Source organism: Colias eurytheme, chromosome 32 (genome assembly GCF_061535395.1).
Source record: "Colias eurytheme isolate Ceu_HAF_F1 chromosome 32, ilColEury1 Martin Lab GWU primary, whole genome shotgun sequence".
NCBI lineage: Eukaryota > Metazoa > Arthropoda > Insecta > Lepidoptera > Pieridae > Colias > Colias eurytheme.
Genome location: NC_143011.1, coordinates 4,025,704 through 4,046,461, shown reverse-complemented (window position 1 = coordinate 4,046,461; position 20,758 = coordinate 4,025,704). Strand labels below are relative to the sequence as shown.

Below are 20,758 nucleotides of genomic sequence, written 5' to 3'. Positions count from 1 at the left end.
CTGTGACCATTTTCCTCAATTAATTTTAAAATAAATTTTGTAACTAATGTTTTTGGCAATAAATTTCTTTTTCTTTCGAATAAGTTGCTTGAAGTTACTACATTTTGAAAACCTACTTTCTTTATCTTACTGTACACTCAAAGTGGAATGTTATCTACTGACCGGTTTTGTATGAGATTGAAGGATAGTTGCACGACACGTCGACACGTCGCTCTGGTTCCGGTGATCTCAGGCTCGACGTGTTGATGGTAGTGATGGTAGCGCGACGCCCGGCGTGGTATTGCGGTGCCTGGCGTGGATGTGCAACACCTGGCGTGGTGTCGCGGAGCCCAGCTTGGTGCCGCGGCGCTCAGTATGGATGCGTAATGCACCACATGGCGCAACGCATGACGCTCGACGCATGATGCTCGACGCTCGACGCATGATGCTCGAAGCCGGATGCTCGACGCGATGGCACGGTGCACGACATGACACGGCGCTGCTCTCGATGATACGATGATGCTCGCTTCCGACTTCTTGCTGTTCCCGTTGAAACTGGATCGAAGTGCCACGTGGTTGCGGCGCTTTGACTTTTAATCAGGTTATCGTATATCGTATCGAGGTTATCGTCACGTGTTTTCTCATTTGCTCGATTTGATCCCAATTCTGATGTCGGAGCAAGATGTAGATTGTGAATCTATTTTCAAGCTGTGGGCGTTGCGTTGGGTAATCGAGCAAAGAAACACCTCAAACTCAATCATTTCTTTATTTACCACCGATTCGGAAAGCAGTATCTACAGAGAAGAACCGGCAAGAAACTCTATAGTTGCTCTTTTTAATCATGTCAGTTTTACAATACAGTCATTTTAATACAATCACTTTAAATACAATCACTTTTAATAACCGTTACGTTACACATTTAAATTAAACACTAGCAAAGAAAAGGTTAACAGTTCCTAGTAGTGGAAGATCCGAACTCTTCGATGTTCGAATGTGAAGTGCCGTCCCGAGGGCGAGCCTTCACGGGCTCGACCCGGTACAAGCATGAAGTAAGCCGCCAACTTCACTGTGCTGCCACCTCCCGGAACTCGTGCTTAGAGTCGTTTTACATCCGCGCTATTGACCGTCTCCGACATTAATAATAATAAATGAACCTGATTCGGATTTTTTTTTTTTTATCAGATTGGTGATGGGCCGTGATTGGTCAAGGACTCCTTCACGCAGCCGAGACGGCAGTCGTGAGGGCAATGAACAGCGAAGCCGGCGTAGTAGAGAGCGCCGCAGTGAAAAGCGCTCAGACCGCCGCAGTCAGCGCCCAAGCCCGAACCGAAGTGCCAGTCACCGGAGCCGCCCTAACACTGAGCACCACCAAAGGAGTCCCGGTGAGCGACGTTCTAGGCGTAGTATTGAACGTCGCAGCCAACGATCAGGTGAACATCGAAGTCGTAGCCGCAGTCAGCTACGAAATCGCCACGATAGCAGAATTATGAATATTGATCGGGACCGTAGAAGTAGGAAACGTAGTAAGGACTGTTCTATTACAAGACCCCAAAAAGGTGATAAAAGCGATGTAACTAGTACTTTAATAGATTCATTTGTTGATGCGATTAAATCGATGAAATCTAGTTCTAGTGATAAATTTTCGTCTATTCACAATGTAATACCTGATTTTGATCCAATGGCAAAAGAACAGACTGTTAATGCGTGGTTATCGAAGGTTGAGGAATGTAAATTAATTTACGAATGGTCAGAAAAACAAGTCGTGCACTACGCTCTGCCTAAACTCTCGGGAATAGCTAAAACGTGGTACCAAAGTCTCCCCACTTTGCTGTATTCTTGGGAGGAATGGAAAGTTAAATTAATTGAAACTTTTCCATCTACCCAGAATTATGGTGAATTATTAACTGAAATGTTGAATAAAAAACTACGGTTTAGTGAATCTCCCGAATTATATTATTACACTAAAATTAACTTACTAAACCGTTGCAACATATATGGCAAAAATGCAGTTGATTGTCTAATTTATGGAATTGAAGATAGGGGTATTAGACTAGGAGCTCAAGCGGCACAATTTTCTGAACCTGAACAGTTACTCAAATTTTTTAAAACTGTTAAACCAGGCGTTTCTAGGGATACCGAAAGATCAATTCGAGATAGGGATAAACGGCCGGTACCAAATAATTCAAATAGCGTCTTGAATAAGCCGAATAGATTCGAACCGGGTCGGATAACTTGTTTCAATTGTAACGAAGTAGGTCACCCCAGCTATAAATGCAATAAACCGTTATTAAAGTGTAGTCGTTGTAATTTATTAGGTCATTTGTCTAATGCGTGTTCTAAAATGGAACCCGCTCAAAAGCTAGATAAGGAAAAAACCGTGTTGAAAATCTCTAGTCAACAATCGGCGAGTATTTACACTTTTCCTATACGTATTAACGGGGTAAATGTCCAATGTCATTTAGATTTAGGGAGCGAATGTACTCTAATTCGGTTGACGGACGCCCTAAATCTAGGGTTCGATTGGACCACAAATGATTTACCCTTACTAAAAGGCCTAGGCAATATACCGTACCAGCCTATCGGTAAGTCGTTAGTTAATATTGAGGTACAAGGAATTACTGAAAAAGATATAGAAATATTAGTTATTAATGATAACCTCATTAACTATCCAGTGCTTCTAGGGCATTCATTTTCAGAACGGCCGGGTATTAAAATTACTAAAACCGTAGATAAACTGGAGATTTGTAAGACCCAAAACGCTAAAATACACTTGTTATGTAGGGAGCAAACTTATATTAACCCTGAGGCAATACAAACTGTCGCAGTATTAGCAAAACCTGAACTTTCTTGTACTGTATATGTTAGAGGTGGTATGCGGGGACAAAATGGTTCTGAATTCTATTTGTTTCCGGGAGAATATGAATTAAAAGATGGATTAGGCTGTCTTCTTATCTTAAATCCTAGAACTAAGGGTTTAATTCTAGAACGTGAACAGTTGCTGATACGCAGTATGGTAATGAGTAATGATTGTAAATATGTAAATAACGTTAATTTCACTGACAGGAATGATATATCTGAGCCTGTTATAGGGGATAATCTTAGCGAATTAGAAAAACAAATGGTGAAGGACTTGCTCGCAAGATATAGCAGCTGTTTTTCTTCCTGTCTTAAGGATCTCGGATTTACAACTGTATTAGAAATGGATATACAATTAAAGAATGAAGAACCGGTAGTTTACAGGCCTTATAGACTCTCGTATGCAGAAAGAGAAGATGTCAGGCGCATGGTAGCAGAAATGTTAGATTGTGGTATAGTTAAGGAGTCTTCATCACCTTACGCGAGCCCCATTGTATTGGTAAGAAAGAAAAGTGGTGAGAGGCGAATGTGTGTTGACTACAGAGCCTTAAACAGCAGGACTAAGCGAGACCATTATCCTCTCCCTAGGGTAGAAGACCTTCTTGATCAATTAGCGGGCCATAAGATGTTCATATCGCTGGATTTGGCTTCAGGGTACTATCAGATTCCCATCTCGGAGAAGTCTCAAGAGAAGACCGCGTTTGTTACGCCAGATGGACAATATGAATACACCAGAATGCCATTTGGCTTAGCAAACGCTCCTTCGGTTTTCCAAAGAGCCATGCATAAGATTCTTAATAAAGCACGGTTAAGTTATGTAATTGTGTATATGGATGATGTTTTGATACCCGCGCGTTGCTTTGATGAAGCGCTGCAAAGACTAGAAGAAGTTTTGAACTTATTAAAAGAAGGAGGCTTAACACTGAAAATGCAGAAATGTAAATTTATGTTTGATAAATTAGACTTTTTAGGGTTTGAAATAAGTGGTAATGGTATCCAACCAGGCTCTGCGAAAACTGGAGCAGTCTCAAAATTTCCTACTCCCTTAAATCAGCATGACGTTAGACGATTTTTAGGTCTTGCCAGCTTCTTTAGAAGATTTGTCAAGGATTTTGCTCTGATAGTAAAACCATTGACGGGTCTTCTAAAGAAAAATGCGCCTTGGAAATGGGGGGAAGAAGAAGCAACTGCATTTACAGAGATTAAAAAACGATTGACCAGCAGACCAATTCTCGCACTATACGACAAAAATTTAGAAACTCAGTTACACACGGATGCGTGTAGATTTGGCATCGCGGGTATTCTTCTTCAGAAAGACGAGAAAGGTTTATGGAGAGTTGTAGCATACTACAGTCGTCAAACCACGGTAGAAGAGCAGAAACTTCACTCGTTTGAGTTAGAAACTCTAGCTGTGATAGCGTCATTAAACAAGTTTAGGGTCTACTTGTTAGGCCTACGCTTCAAAATACTAACAGATTGTAATTCATTACGCACCACACTTACAAAACGAGATGTGATCCCGAAAATTGCAAGATGGTGGGTGCAGTTACAAGAATATGACTGTGAAATTGAGTATCGACCAGGAGATAAGATGTCACATGTGGATGCCCTGAGTCGAGCTCCATCAGACTCAAAAGTAGACGATTTGCACGTTATTGATATACTTAGTGTTACTGCTGAAGATTGGATTACTACTATTCAATCTTCAGATGACGATATAAGGCGTATTAAAGAAATATTAAGTGATCCAGAATCCCCCAACATAAGTACATTTCAAAATTACAAATTAAAAAATGGACGTGTATACAGGATCATAGCTGATGATAATATCAAATGGGTAGTGCCTAGAGGCGCACGCTGGCAAATTGTTAAAGCCAATCACGATGACGTAGGCCATTTTGGGTTAGAAAAGACTTTAGATCGTATTCGGGCATTATATTGGTTTCCTAAAATGAGAACCTTTGTCACCAAATATGTTTCAGCATGTTTAGAATGTGCTCACCATAAGATGCCAGGTGGTGCTCGACAAGGTCACCTACATTCCATAAAAAAAGTAGAAATCCCCTTTCACACGGTCCACGTGGACCATGTTGGGCCTTTCATTAAGAGTAAGAAGGGGAACTCATATATCTTAGTAATCATCGATGCCTTTACTAAATTTGTTTCTTTGGCTGCCGTCAAAAGTACCAAAACGTCGGAAACTATAAAAGTAATTAAAAAAAAATCTTATTGGGTATTTTGATACTCCAACACGCCTCATTTCTGATAGAGGTAGCTGTTTTACCAGCAAGAGGTTTAGGAAGTTTATACAGGCCTTAGGCATAAAGCATGTTATGAATGCAGTAGCCACGCCGCGAGCAAATGGTCAAGTAGAAAGGTCAAACCGAACTATATTGGCATCATTGGGAACCATGAACCATGGCAAAGATCCTAGAACATGGGATGATAATCTATCGGATATACAGTTAGGCATTAATACGACAATACACGACGTCACAAAAAAAACTCCTAGTGAATTATTATTTGGGCGTAGAGTTACAAATCCTTCGCAAGGTATATTAAGTGAAGTAATTTCGGATGTAGGACATGGAATAGTAGACGGTAAGATTGACGATATTAGATTAGATGCACGCTGCCTGATGAAACAGCAAGCGAAGGTCAGTGAAGAACGGTATAATAGAAAAAGAAAAGCGGCAAAAGTATATAAAGTAGGTGATCTAGTGCGAATTTTGAGAGCAGTTGCATCTGGCAGCGGGCAGTCTAAAAAGTTGGAACCCAAACTACAGGGACCGTACCGCGTAATTAAAGTTTTACCAAACGACCGTTATGTGGTAGAGGATACCCCTTTATCTCGAAAAGGTAGGCGGTACGAAGCTGTCGTGGCAGCCGACAAAATGCACCCTTGGTTAAATTTTAAATCGATGTCTGATAGCGATAATGACGGTGATGATAGTTGTTCTGATGCCATTGAGAATCAAAATAATTAAATTTTATACATACACATTAGGTAGTTTAAAGTTCTTTATGTATATTGTAATACACATCCTTCTATAAATGACGAGTCAAGTCTACGTGTTTGGTATGAACGAAGAATGATCGACGTTTATAACAAACACATGGAATTTGAAATAGCTTGCATATTGTGGGCATGCCGGGCACAATATGCCGCCCAACGAGAACCAAAATGCAGTATATGTGTGAACAGTGAGTACCGAGTGATTTTGTATGATTATTATGGGTATGCCGGGCACAATGATGTGCCGCCCAAAACGAATAGCTTACATACTGTGGGCATGCCGGGCATGATGTGCCGCCCAAAGAGTAACAATATGCAGTCTATGTGCAAGCAATGAGTACTGAGTGATTTTTATTACTGTTGAGGGCATGCTGGGTACAATGATGTGCCGCCCAAAGAGTAACAATATGCAGTCTATGTGCAAGCAGTGAGTTCTGAGTGATTTTGATTACTGTTGAGGGCATGCTGGGTACAATGGTGTGCCGCCCATAAGAAAGCAACAATTATTATTGTACATTGTTATTTTTGTGATCTAATTATTGTCAAATTTAAATGTATGAGATAGTATTATGTAATTTAAATATAACATTATGATTGTATTGCAATACCTGCATAAGGTCACTAATATGTAAAAATGTATTGGTGAGCAATAAATTATTTGAATTTGAATTAGTCCTAATCAAACGGATAGAGAAGTGAGTTTTTGTTATACAAATGTTTGTAGCGATTGTCGAAGTAGTTCCAATAGAGATATATATGTCGGAGCAAGGTGTAGATTGTGAATCTATTTTCAAGCTGTGGGCGTTGCGTTGGGTAATCGAGCAAAGAAACACCTCAAACTCAATCATTTCTTTATTTACCACCGATTCGGAAGGCAGTATCTACAGAGAAGAACCGGCAAGAAACTCCATAGTTGCTCTTTTTAATCATGTCAGTTTTACAATACAGTCATTTTAATACAATCACTTTAAATACAATCACTTTTAATAACCGTTACGTTACACATTTAAATTAAACACTAGCAAAGAAAAGGTTAACAGTTCCTAGTAGTGGAAGGTCCGAACTCTTCGATGTTCGAATGTGAAGTGCTGTCCCGAGGGCGAGCCTTCACCGGCTCGACCCGGTACAAGCATGAAGTAAGCCGCCAACATCACTGTGCTGCCACCTCACGGAACTCGTGCTTCGAGTCGTTTTACATCCGCGCTATTGACCGTCTCCGACACGGCCATCCTGCGCTGTACACGTCCTCGTGTATGTGTGTGCTGTAACATAGAAAACATCTCGCACAGTACATGCTCTTCGGCCAATCCTGACAAATTTTTACAATTAAACTCTGATATCTAATTTTTAGGCTTTTAAACCACAAAACTAAAAAAAACTAAACCCTTAAGATCACCTAGTTGTCCGTAAGTCTATCAGTCTATCTATCAAGACCTTTGAAATTCATATCGCATACCATCGTCCCGTTAAGCTTTGAAAAGTTATAACAGTCGATCAAAAGATAGCAGTTTTCGACATTCGCAGGGGACACAAGGAATCAATACCTTCAGGATATTTCTTGTGAACACAGAATCATGAAATTTGTACAAGGAACGTCCTATAGCAAAGAATCTCATAATACAAAATTTAAGTTCATATGAAAACAGGTTTTTTCTTAATTTGAATATCCTAAAATAATTTCCAACTTCAACCCTTTGAAATTAACCATTTTGATTAAAGTAATGAAACATTGAATCCTGATCATTTCGATTAAATTTATGAACTAACTACTAAAAGAAAATAACGCTTAAGCAACCAAATACCACTTTCACTGCTATTGTCATCAGCAGATCATTATTAAAGTATCACAAAAAAACTAGAGCATGAATCTTATCCGAGGCCTGTGGCTTTTCACTAAGCCCATCATCTCACACGCATTCCACCGAATGCCAACTCTGGCTTTTCACTAAGCCCATCATCACACACGCATTCCACCGAATGCCAACTCTGGCTTTTCACTAAGCCCAACAACACACACGCATTCCTCCGAATGCAAACTCTGGCTTTTCACTAAGCCCCACAACAAACCTCATGTTTGTTCCACACGCATTCCTCCGAATGCCGAGTCCCACGGACTCCCATATTCCAATGGTCTCTACAAGACCCAACCTCCGCCAGCGTCACTCGCCCACCGCGTATCCACGGTTTACTACAAGCAGCTATCTGTACTCCTAATAGCAGACGCCGATTTCAAACGGACTACGGTAATACCGCGTATCCACGGTTTACTATAAGCAGCCATAACTCCTAATAGCAGACACCGATTTCAACGGACTACGGCTACGAAATGACTACTGGCACACTCTGACCAACCGAACTAAGATTCATCGCTATCACTCAACTCAAACTCAAATTTCAAACATTAATCAACTTCAAGTGGTACTTGGCCCCCAGGCATCCTCAATATATTAACAAGGTGAAGTTACCCGAACATAGTATAAACAAAATCTGTCTTTTCAAAGTGATTATTGGTGTTTGCAGGATTCAATAGCTCAACAGTAAAAAAAAAGTGAAACCTGAACTGAATATTACTCATCCAACAGAATCAATATTCTTAATCGTTTTTCGTTTTAATAAACTCAAGTTATCTCCTATACAGCCATACTGACAATCATGTGTCCCCGTACGCCATTTCTCACACTACATTACTACGGTAATTCATCTCGGAATACCAAAATAACTACCATCCTGCCTCAGCCCACACTGACCTTACAGGGTAACCATACTGCCCCGGTCCTCCTGACCGGTCAGAACACATATCTACTATCCTGGACCTCATGCCAGATAGAACACCACAACCCTTCGATGAACTACATTACCATCACAATATTATTTCACGCAACACACATTTACTTCACAACGTACGAGACAACACAACCATCAGTATGCTACAACTCAACTCTACTGAACTATACCTCAATTCTATCATAGTGATAGCCTGTGCAGCTTGCTCAAATTTTAACAGCAGTTTTATTTTGTTGTTATGATCATTGACAAACAAATGTGACAACAGCACAAAAATAACATCTCAAAAAGTTTAAAACGAATAATTCGTAACTGAACCGCAGAAAACACTCAAAAAGTGATGAAAGCTTATTCTCAACTGAATATTTACCAACTTGAATTTAAAGTAATCATGTGATAACATATCTGCCTACAAAAAAATCGCGAGAAACCCTTCAAAACTTTTTTTTATCGGCAAATTTGCATATGGCTAAATTCCTTAACGGTATGTTTGCTTTTGAAAACTCAACTTAAAACAATTAATAAATGTAGGCTTAAACTCATCTGTTAATCTAATATCGAACGGCAAAAGGGCTAAATTTTAGTTTCAACGTAATAAGATTGAACTGCTCAACAACTACAGCTGTACAACTACCTAATTGATGTATTTAGTTGATGTTAAACTGCAGCTAGTCACAAAAACTATTATCAAGAAATTACATTAAATGCACACAATGTAAATCGATGAAGTACTATCGATGTAAATCGATTAGGTACTATCGATGTAAATCGATTAGGTACTATCGATGTAAATCGATTAGGTACTATCGATGTAAATCGATTAGGTACTATCGATGTAAATCGATTAGGTACTATCGATGTAAATCGATTAGGTACTATCGATGTAAATCGATTAGGTACTATCGATGTAAATCGATTAGGTACCATCGATGTAAATCGATCAGGTACTATCGATGTAAATCGATTAGGTACTATCGAATACTCCACGTTTAGGACTTATTTGAAGCTAAAAAAACAAAAAATATGTGCGTGTACACGTAAGAAATGAAACTTCTTTATGATCTTATTTTTTCAAAAAATAATTTACTATATGCAACTTTACAGAAATATGTCGAATCACGCGTGATAGGGATAAGAAAAAAATGGTGCGTAACGGAAAAATGTCACACGTAACGAAAAATGTTACACTAAATTCTTTTTTCAACCCCGATAAAGAAGTTTCACTTCAAAAACCTTTAGAAAACCTGGATGGGTTTTTCTTTTCTCTATTCAATTAAACAGACATTTTCTGACGACAGTATGTAAACTGTAAAGGCGCTATTAACCTTAAGATTATTTTCAACAGTCTTAATATCTTAACATTGAACGGACCCAAACGTCGATGAGATAGTTAAAATAATTTTAAAGCAATCAAGTTACGTACTGAAACTAAATCCAGACCCGTATTCCAATCATAACATTTATCTTAGGCCAGCTGTTTATTTGAACACGCTAATTATCTGCGACATTGTATTATGAACTGCCTAAATAAGGACCCAATAAATTCTCTGTAAAAATTCAAAACTAAATGCCTCGATTTACCTTTTATTCGATAAAACTAAATCTGTAACATTTCATAAAACTGCATATTGTAAAAACTGCATACTGTGAATTGTTCACAACTTTATTATTATTATTATTTTTTTAAAGAAATGACCTCAAATGTCACCTTAAATAAAACCTACGAAAAGTTTATTAAACCTTCGATGCACTAGTTAACGCATTACTTTTCGTTTTTATTCGAATAACAATAAGGCTGTCTTTGTGTAGCAATTAATTGCTATTTGTCAAGGGTATAGCCTAAATAAAAACTAACGCAGGTAGTTCAAGAAATTAATGCGGGTAGTCAAGAAACTAACGCGGGTAGTTAGAAAACTAATTTGAAAGTAATTCGCATACTGTTTTTGTTCTGATACACGGACAAGTGAATGTTTATCGTTTACGTTCGATTGAAGGATCTGGATGCAGTGTACCAATTAATGTGCTTTCTTTGTTAGTGTTAGTTAATATATTTTTTTTAAATTACGTCAATTACCTACTAAAGTAAACCCGTCCCTGAATAAGTGAAATAGGTACTGTTAATTTATCACTGCGTAACTAAGATGGGCTGAATGTAATGGAATAAGTTTTAACTAACTACAAAACCGTAAAGCAATATCGCACGACCTAATAATAACAACACTGCGTAAATAAGTTGAGTTAAATGTATTGCAATAAGATTAAACTATACACTGGTCTTGTAGGTTACAACTTTTAACAAAATCTGTAATCATTACATTCGGTACAGCCTGTAAATTAGCGCTGTTTTTGTGCAGCATGTTGCCGAGGCTGTGACCATTTACCTCAATTAATTTTAAAATAAATTTTGTAACTAACGTTTTTGGCAATAAATTTCTTTTTCTTTCAAATAAGTTACTACATTTTGAAAACCTTTCTTTATCTAACTGTTCACTCAGAGTGAAATGTTATCTACTGACCGGTTTGGTATGAGATTGAAGGACGACACGTCGACACGTCGCTCTGGCTCTGGTGATCTCAGGCCCGACGTGTTGATGGTAGTGATGGTAGCGCGACGCCCGGCGTGGTATTGCGGTGCCTGGCGTGGATGTGAAACGCCTGGCGTGGTGTCGCGGAGCCCAGCTTGGTGCCGCGGCGCTCAGTATGGATGCGTAATGCACCACATGGCGCCACGCATGACGCTCGACGCTCTACGCATGATGCTCGACGCATGATGCTCGACGCTCGACGCATGATGCTCGAAGCCGGACGCTCGACGCGATGGCACGGTGCAGGACATGATGACACGGCGCTGCTCGCGATGATACGGCTTCCGACGCGGTGATTCGAGCGGCAGTGGCATCCGCGCAGCGCGAGCCGAAGTTGCCACCCTGCCCGCACATAACGAGCTCTCCCTTTGTCACCGGCTGCTCAGTGACAAGTATGCTCGTAGATCTGTAGGATGCTTCTTCCCGTTGAAACTGGATCGAAGTGCCACGTGGTTGCGGCGCTTTGACTTTCAATCAGGTTATCGTATATCGTATCGAGGTTATCGCCACGTGTTTTCTCATTTGCTCGATTTGATCCCAATTCTGATGTCGGAGCAAGGTGTAGATTGTGAATCTATTTTCAAGCTGTGGGCGTTGCGTTGGGTAATCGAGCAAAGAAACACCTCAAACTCAATCATTTCTTTATTTACCACCGATTCGGAAGGCAGTATCTACAGAGAAGAACCGGCAAGAAACTCCATAGTTGCTCTTTTTAATCATGTCAGTTTTACAATACAGTCATTTTAATACAATCACTTTAAATACAATCACTTTTAATAACCGTTACGTTACACATTTAAATTAAACACTAGCAAAGAAAAGGTTAACAGTTCCTAGTAGTGGAAGGTCCGAACTCTTCGATGTTCGAATGTGAAGTGCTGTCCCGAGGGCGAGCCTTCACCGGCTCGACCCGGTACAAGCATGAAGTAAGCCGCCAACATCACTGTGCTGCCACCTCACGGAACTCGTGCTTCGAGTCGTTTTACATCCGCGCTATTGACCGTCTCCGACATATATATTTATTTATTTTCTTTTTTTTTTTCGAAATTTGTAAATCTTATTCTAGGCTTGTTTCCTTGTGTAATTTTGATTATTTGTAAAAGCTAATCATACCAATTCAAACTTCGGGAACTAGTTGTAAATACATATTATTATAAGTATTTGTTTCAATTTCATGTAAGTATGGTTGCATTTTGTTTTCCATATTTTAACATTTTATTTTTGTTTAAATTTAATTTAAGCCAACGAAGGCACTCGTTGAAGATCGGATGGCCGAGCTGTTACAAATCTTAAAATCATACATAGTACATTATTTTCCATAGACAAGGTTTTCTGTTATTTATAATCTACCGCCTGACAACTTAACCTCCCCTCCAGTCGGTTAGTTGTCAGTCGATCGCTCACATTTTTTGAAGAAACGATCAGCTAGCAATTGATCCTGAACAACCGACTAGTGCGGTCAACAAGTCAGTGCCTTAGTCGTGCCTCATGCTTGTTTTAGGGTTATTTAAATCTATTATTTAAGATTGTGAAAGATTGCGAATATTATAGTAAAAAGTGAATGTAACAAGGAGGAATATTAAAATATCAATTGTGAAGAAGGCGTTTCATTCCACAACCCAACAGCTTCAGAAGTGGGATAACGATAACAAGATTGGTGATGGGCCGTGATTGGTCAAGGACTCCTTCACGCAGCCGAGACGGCAGTCGTGAGGGCAATGAACAGCGAAGCCGGCGTAGTAGAGAGCGCCGCAGTGAAAAGCGCTCAGACCGCCGCAGTCAGCGCCCAAGCCCGAACCGAAGTGCCAGTCACCGGAGCCGCCCTAACACTGAGCACCACCAAAGGAGTCCCGGTGAGCGACGTTCTAGGCGTAGTATTGAACGTCGCAGCCAACGATCAGGTGAACATCGAAGTCGTAGCCGCAGTCAGCTACGAAATCGCCACGATAGCAGAATTATGAATATTGATCGGGACCGTAGAAGTAGGAAACGTAGTAAGGTTGACGGACGCCCTAAATCTAGGGTTCGATTGGACCACAAATGATTTACCCTTACTAAAAGGCCTAGGCAATATACCGTACCAGCCTATCGGTAAGTCGTTAGTTAATATTGAGGTACAAGGAATTACTGAAAAAGATATAGAAATATTAGTTATTAATGATAACCTCATTAACTATCCAGTGCTTCTAGGGCATTCATTTTCAGAACGGCCGGGTATTAAAATTACTAAAACCGTAGATAAACTGGAGATTTGTAAGACCCAAAACGCTAAAATACACTTGTTATGTAGGGAGCAAACTTATATTAACCCTGAGGCAATACAAACTGTCACAGTATTAGCAAAACCTGAACTTTCTTGTACTGTATATGTTAGAGGTGGTATGCGGGGACAAAATGGTTCTGAATTCTATTTGTTTCCGGGAGAATATGAATTAAAAGATGGATTAGGCTGTCTTCTTATCTTAAATCCTAGAACTAAGGGTTTAATTCTAGAACGTGAACAGTTGCTGATACGCAGTATGGTAATGAGTAATGATTGTAAATATGTAAATAACGTTAATTTCACTGACAGGAATGATATATCTGAGCCTGTTATAGGGGATAATCTTAGCGAATTAGAAAAACAAATGGTGAAGGACTTGCTCGCAAGATATAGCAGCTGTTTTTCTTCCTGTCTTAAGGATCTCGGATTTACAACTGTATTAGAAATGGATATACAATTAAAGAATGAAGAACCGGTAGTTTACAGGCCTTATAGACTCTCGTATGCAGAAAGAGAAGATGTCAGGCGCATGGTAGCAGAAATGTTAGATTGTGGTATAGTTAAGGAGTCTTCATCACCTTACGCGAGCCCCATTGTATTGGTAAGAAAGAAAAGTGGTGAGAGGCGAATGTGTGTTGACTACAGAGCCTTAAACAGCAGGACTAAGCGAGACCATTATCCTCTCCCTAGGGTAGAAGACCTTCTTGATCAATTAGCGGGCCATAAGATGTTCATATCGCTGGATTTGGCTTCAGGGTACTATCAGATTCCCATCTCGGAGAAGTCTCAAGAGAAGACCGCGTTTGTTACGCCAGATGGACAATATGAATACACCAGAATGCCATTTGGCTTAGCAAACGCTCCTTCGGTTTTCCAAAGAGCCATGCATAAGATTCTTAATAAAGCACGGTTAAGTTATGTAATTGTGTATATGGATGATGTTTTGATACCCGCGCGTTGCTTTGATGAAGCGCTGCAAAGACTAGAAGAAGTTTTGAACTTATTAAAAGAAGGAGGCTTAACACTGAAAATGCAGAAATGTAAATTTATGTTTGATAAATTAGACTTTTTAGGGTTTGAAATAAGTGGTAATGGTATCCAACCAGGCTCTGCGAAAACTGGAGCAGTCTCAAAATTTCCTACTCCCTTAAATCAGCATGACGTTAGACGATTTTTAGGTCTTGCCAGCTTCTTTAGAAGATTTGTCAAGGATTTTGCTCTGATAGTAAAACCATTGACGGGTCTTCTAAAGAAAAATGCGCCTTGGAAATGGGGGGAAGAAGAAGCAACTGCATTTACAGAGATTAAAAAACGATTGACCAGCAGACCAATTCTCGCACTATACGACAAAAATTTAGAAACTCAGTTACACACGGATGCGTGTAGATTCGGCATCGCGGGTATTCTTCTTCAGAAAGACGAGAAAGGTTTATGGAGAGTTGTAGCATACTACAGTCGTCAAACCACGGTAGAAGAGCAGAAACTTCACTCGTTTGAGTTAGAAACTCTAGCTGTGATAGCGTCATTAAACAAGTTTAGGGTCTACTTGTTAGGCCTACGCTTCAAAATACTAACAGATTGTAATTCATTACGCACCACACTTACAAAACGAGATGTGATCCCGAAAATTGCAAGATGGTGGGTGCAGTTACAAGAATATGACTGTGAAATTGAGTATCGACCAGGAGATAAGATGTCACATGTGGATGCCCTGAGTCGAGCTCCATCAGACTCAAAAGTAGACGATTTGCACGTTATTGATATACTTAGTGTTACTGCTGAAGATTGGATTACTACTGTTCAATCTTCAGATGACGATATAAGGCGTATTAAAGAAATATTAAGTGATCCAGAATCCCCCAACATAGTAAGTACATTTCAAAATTACAAATTAAAAAACCGGCCAAGTGCGAGTCGGGCTCGCGCACAAAGGGTTCCGTAGCAGCAAATATAATAAATTACAGTTAAATCAACCTATCTCAAAAACTATAAGAGATACTTTGATCAAACCAAAAATCGTTGAAAGAGTTAATTAGCATGCATCACCTCTATTTTTTTTAGAATTTTATACCCCGTAGTTATAAAAATAGAGGGGGGGGGACATACTTTTTACGACTTTGAGAGCTGATATCTCAAAAACCGTTCACTTTAAGAAAAATGTTTTTTAGAAAACTTTATATCATTTTAAAAGACCTTTCCATTGATACCCCACACGGGTATGTACATCGAAAAAAAAAATTTCATCCCTCAGTTACATGTATGGGGGGCCCCACCCCCAATTCTTTTTTTTACTATTTAGTGTCATATTTTTGTAGCGGTTCATACAACACATATTCCCATCAAATTTCATCACTGTAGTACTTATAGTTTCCGAGTAAATCGGCTGTGACAGACGGACAGACGGACAGACGGACAGACGGACATGACGAAACTATAAGGGTTCCGTTTTTGCCATTTTGGCTACGGAACCCTAAAAATGGACGTGTATACAGGATCATAGCTGATGATAATATCAAATGGGTAGTGCCTAGAGGCGCACGCTGGCAAATTGTTAAAGCCAATCACGATGACGTAGGCCATTTTGGGTTAGAAAAGACTTTAGATCGTATTCGGGCATTATATTGGTTTCCTAAAATGAGAACCTTTGTCACCAAATATGTTTCAGCATGTTTAGAATGTGCTCACCATAAGATGCCAGGTGGTGCTCGACAAGGTCACCTACATTCCATAGAAAAAGTAGAAATCCCCTTTCACACGGTCCACGTGGACCATGTTGGGCCTTTCATTAAGAGTAAGAAGGGGAACTCATATATCTTAGTAATCATCGATGCCTTTACTAAATTTGTTTCTTTGGCTGCCGTCAAAAGTACCAAAACGTCGGAAACTATAAAAGTAATTAAAAAAAATCTTATTGGGTATTTTGGTACTCCAACACGCCTCATTTCTGATAGAGGTAGCTGTTTTACCAGCAAGAGGTTTAGGAAGTTTATACAGGCCTTAGGCATAAAGCATGTTATGAATGCAGTAGCCACGCCGCGAGCAAATGGTCAAGTAGAAAGGTCAAACCGAACTATATTGGCATCATTGGGAACCATGAACCATGGCAAAGATCCTAGAACATGGGATGATAATCTATCGGATATACAGTTAGGCATCCCGCTGCCAGATGCAACTGCTCTCAAAATTCGCACTAGATCACCTACTTTATATACTTTTGCCGCTTTTCTTTTTCTATTATACCGTTCTTCACTGACCTTCGCTTGCTGTTGCATCAGGCAGCGTGCATCTAATCTAATATCGTCAATCTTACCGTCTACTATTCCATGTCCTACATCCGAAATTACTTCACTTAATATACCTTGCGAAGGATTTGTAACTCTACGCCCAAATAATAATTCACTAGGAGTTTTTTTTGTGACGTCGTGTATTGTCGTATTAATGCCTAACTGTATATCCGATAGATTATCATCCCATGTTCTAGGATCTTTGCCATGGTTCATGGTTCCCAATGATGCCAATATAGTTCGGTTTGACCTTTCTACTTGACCATTTGCTCGCGGCGTGGCTACTGCATTCATAACATGCTTTATGCCTAAGGCCTGTATAAACTTCCTAAACCTCTTGCTGGTAAAACAGCTACCTCTATCAGAAATGAGGCGTGTTGGAGTACCAAAATACCCAATAAGATTTTTTTTTAATTACTTTTATAGTTTCCGACGTTTTGGTACTTTTGACGGCAGCCAAAGAAACAAATTTAGTAAAGGCATCGATGATTACTAAGATATATGAGTTCCCCTTCTTACTCTTAATGAAAGGCCCAACATGGTCCACGTGGACCGTGTGAAAGGGGATTTCTACTTTTTTTATGGAATGTAGGTGACCTTGTCGAGCACCACCTGGCATCTTATGGTGAGCACATTCTAAACATGCTGAAACATATTTGGTGACAAAGGTTCTCATTTTAGGAAACCAATATAATGCCCGAATACGATCTAAAGTCTTTTCTAACCCAAAATGGCCTACGTCATCGTGATTGGCTTTAACAATTTGCCAGCGTGCGCCTCTAGGCACTACCCATTTGATATTATCATCAGCTATGATCCTGTATACACGTCCATTTTTTAATTTGTAATTTTGAAATGTACTTACTATGTTGGGGGATTCTGGATCACTTAATATTTCTTTAATACGCCTTATATCGTCATCTGAAGATTGAACAGTAGTAATCCAATCTTCAGCAGTAACACTAAGTATATCAATAACGTGCAAATCGTCTACTTTTGAGTCTGATGGAGCTCGACTCAGGGCATCCACATGTGACATCTTATCTCCTGGTCGATACTCAATTTCACAGTCATATTCTTGTAACTGCACCCACCATCTTGCAATTTTCGGGATCACATCTCGTTTTGTAAGTGTGGTGCGTAATGAATTACAATCTGTTAGTATTTTGAAGCGTAGGCCTAACAAGTAGACCCTAAACTTGTTTAATGACGCTATCACAGCTAGAGTTTCTAACTCAAACGAGTGAAGTTTCTGCTCTTCTACCGTGGTTTGACGACTGTAGTATGCTACAACTCTCCATAAACCTTTCTCGTCTTTCTGAAGAAGAATACCCGCGATGCCGAATCTACACGCATCCGTGTGTAACTGAGTTTCTAAATTTTTGTCGTATAGTGCGAGAATTGGTCTGCTGGTCAATCGTTTTTTAATCTCTGTAAATGCAGTTGCTTCTTCTTCCCCCCATTTCCAAGGCGCATTTTTCTTTAGAAGACCCGTCAATGGTTTTACTATCAGAGCAAAATCCTTGACAAATCTTCTAAAGAAGCTGGCAAGACCTAAAAATCGTCTAACGTCATGCTGATTTAAGGGAGTAGGAAATTTTGAGACTGCTCCAGTTTTCGCAGAGCCTGGTTGGATACCATTACCACTTATTTCAAACCCTAAAAAGTCTAATTTATCAAACATAAATTTACATTTCTGCATTTTCAGTGTTAAGCCTCCTTCTTTTAATAAGTTCAAAACTTCTTCTAGTCTTTGCAGCGCTTCATCAAAGCAACGCGCGGGTATCAAAACATCATCCATATACACAATTACATAACTTAACCGTGCTTTATTAAGAATCTTATGCATGGCTCTTTGGAAAACCGAAGGAGCGTTTGCTAAGCCAAATGGCATTCTGGTGTATTCATATTGTCCATCTGGCGTAACAAACGCGGTCTTCTCTTGAGACTTCTCCGAGATGGGAATCTGATAGTACCCTGAAGCCAAATCCAGCGATATGAACATCTTATGGCCCGCTAATTGATCAAGAAGGTCTTCTACCCTAGGGAGAGGATAATGGTCTCGCTTAGTCCTGCTGTTTAAGGCTCTGTAGTCAACACACATTCGCCTCTCACCACTTTTCTTTCTTACCAATACAATGGGGCTCGCGTAAGGTGATGAAGACTCCTTAACTATACCACAATCTAACATTTCTGCTACCATGCGCCTGACATCTTCTCTTTCTGCATACGAGAGTCTATAAGGCCTGTAAACTACCGGTTCTTCATTCTTTAATTGTATATCCATTTCTAATACAGTTGTAAATCCGAGATCCTTAAGACAGGAAGAAAAACAGCTGCTATATCTTGCGAGCAAGTCCTTCACCATTTGTTTTTCTAATTCGCTAAGATTATCCCCTATAACAGGCTCAGATATATCATTCCTGTCAGTGAAATTAACGTTATTTACATATTTACAATCATTACTCATTACCATACTGCGTATCAGCAACTGTTCACGTTCTAGAATTAAACCCTTAGTTCTAGGATTTAAGATAAGAAGACAGCCTAATCCATCTTTTAATTCATATTCTCCCGGAAACAAATAGAATTCAGAACCATTTTGTCCCCGCATACTTTATGTGGCATTGTAGATCTGTTAGCTCTAAAAAGGATGAATGCGGTTTTTTTATTAGCCATGTTTCATGTAAATCGGTCAAAGATGCCGGCCACCACACAATATCTGAAGCATTTTGAGATTTCAGGTTAAGGCTGCGTTTCCACACGAGATAAGCTAGGATGCGTAGCGAGGCACGTGTAAAGAACCAATAGTATCGCCTCAAACGCTATATGAAATGATATGATTGGTTCTTTACAAACCCATCCCTCGCTGCGCATCCTCGCACATCTCTGGTGGAAACGCATCTTAGGGTGGATGGTTTATTTGAGAAATATCAAAAGCCCACAGCCCAGTTCATGAAATTAGTTTGGCAGCTCCGCCCCGCTAGCCAACGTGGACTTCAACCATATCTACAAGTCCCCCGGATCACGCTTATATTGTTATAAATAAAAAGTATATAACATAAGTCATTGGCACAGATGCATGAATGGAAAGAAGAAAAAATATCCTTGTAATCTACAAAATACTTCACTGAGAGAAAACTACGCAATAATAAAATAACTAACAAGCGCGTAGGCAAAATATATTCAAGTCATATTAAAATATCTGTGCACATCCTTATAAATAAATACAAGAGCAACTATATATTCAATAATTTATAAGTAATATGCACAACAATTACACAATATATTATACAATTTTTCTCAAATGTGGAGCCCCAACCCCGCTCCGCCGATGTGAACTCCAACCAATATACAGGGTGTTCCGTAATGAATGGATAATTTTACACTAGCGGGTAGTGGACGTTGTGGCGGTTCATAAAAATATATTTCATGTTAAGTTTCAAAGGGTTGTATTGGTTGGAATATTCGAAAACGACCAATATCTCGAAAACTGCTGTAGGTACTTTTACGTAACTTATAATATACTAGCGGTTCGCCCCGGCTTCGCCCGTGGTACCTAAATGTTTACGTTTTTTTTTCATAAGAACCACCCTCGTACTTCAAGCTCGTACTTCGATTCCGCAGCGCACGCGATGACAGAATTTTTATTGAGGAATTTTTTACACCTTGGGTTACATTATTGCATTTTTGGTAAGGATCTCTAATTTTATTGAAAATGCAATATAGCCTATGTTGCTCAGTGAAGTTGCAGCTTTCTAATGGTGAAAGAATTTTTGAAATCGGTCCAGTAGTTTATGCGTGAAAACCATACATACATAATAACAAACCTTTCCTCTTTTAATATTATTATATGTAGATAATATAGATATATAAATATAGATATATACATATAGATATATACATATAGATATATACATATAGATATATACATATAGATATTAATTTTTCTAAACCGCGACAACGCGGTCTATCCGCAGGTACCTTATAA

General features: G+C 39.4%; 1 long non-coding RNA gene across 1 annotated transcript in view; it reads right to left on the bottom strand.

Moving 5' to 3' along the window:
• LOC149895195 (uncharacterized) overlaps positions 1-20,758 on the bottom strand; it is a 97,669-nt gene that overhangs the window by 37,901 nt on the left and 39,010 nt on the right. Inside the window, exon 2 of the long non-coding RNA XR_016458534.1 lies at positions 8,407-11,104. This is a non-coding gene — a long non-coding RNA (uncharacterized LOC149895195). The remainder of the gene's footprint in view (positions 1-8,406; positions 11,105-20,758) is intronic.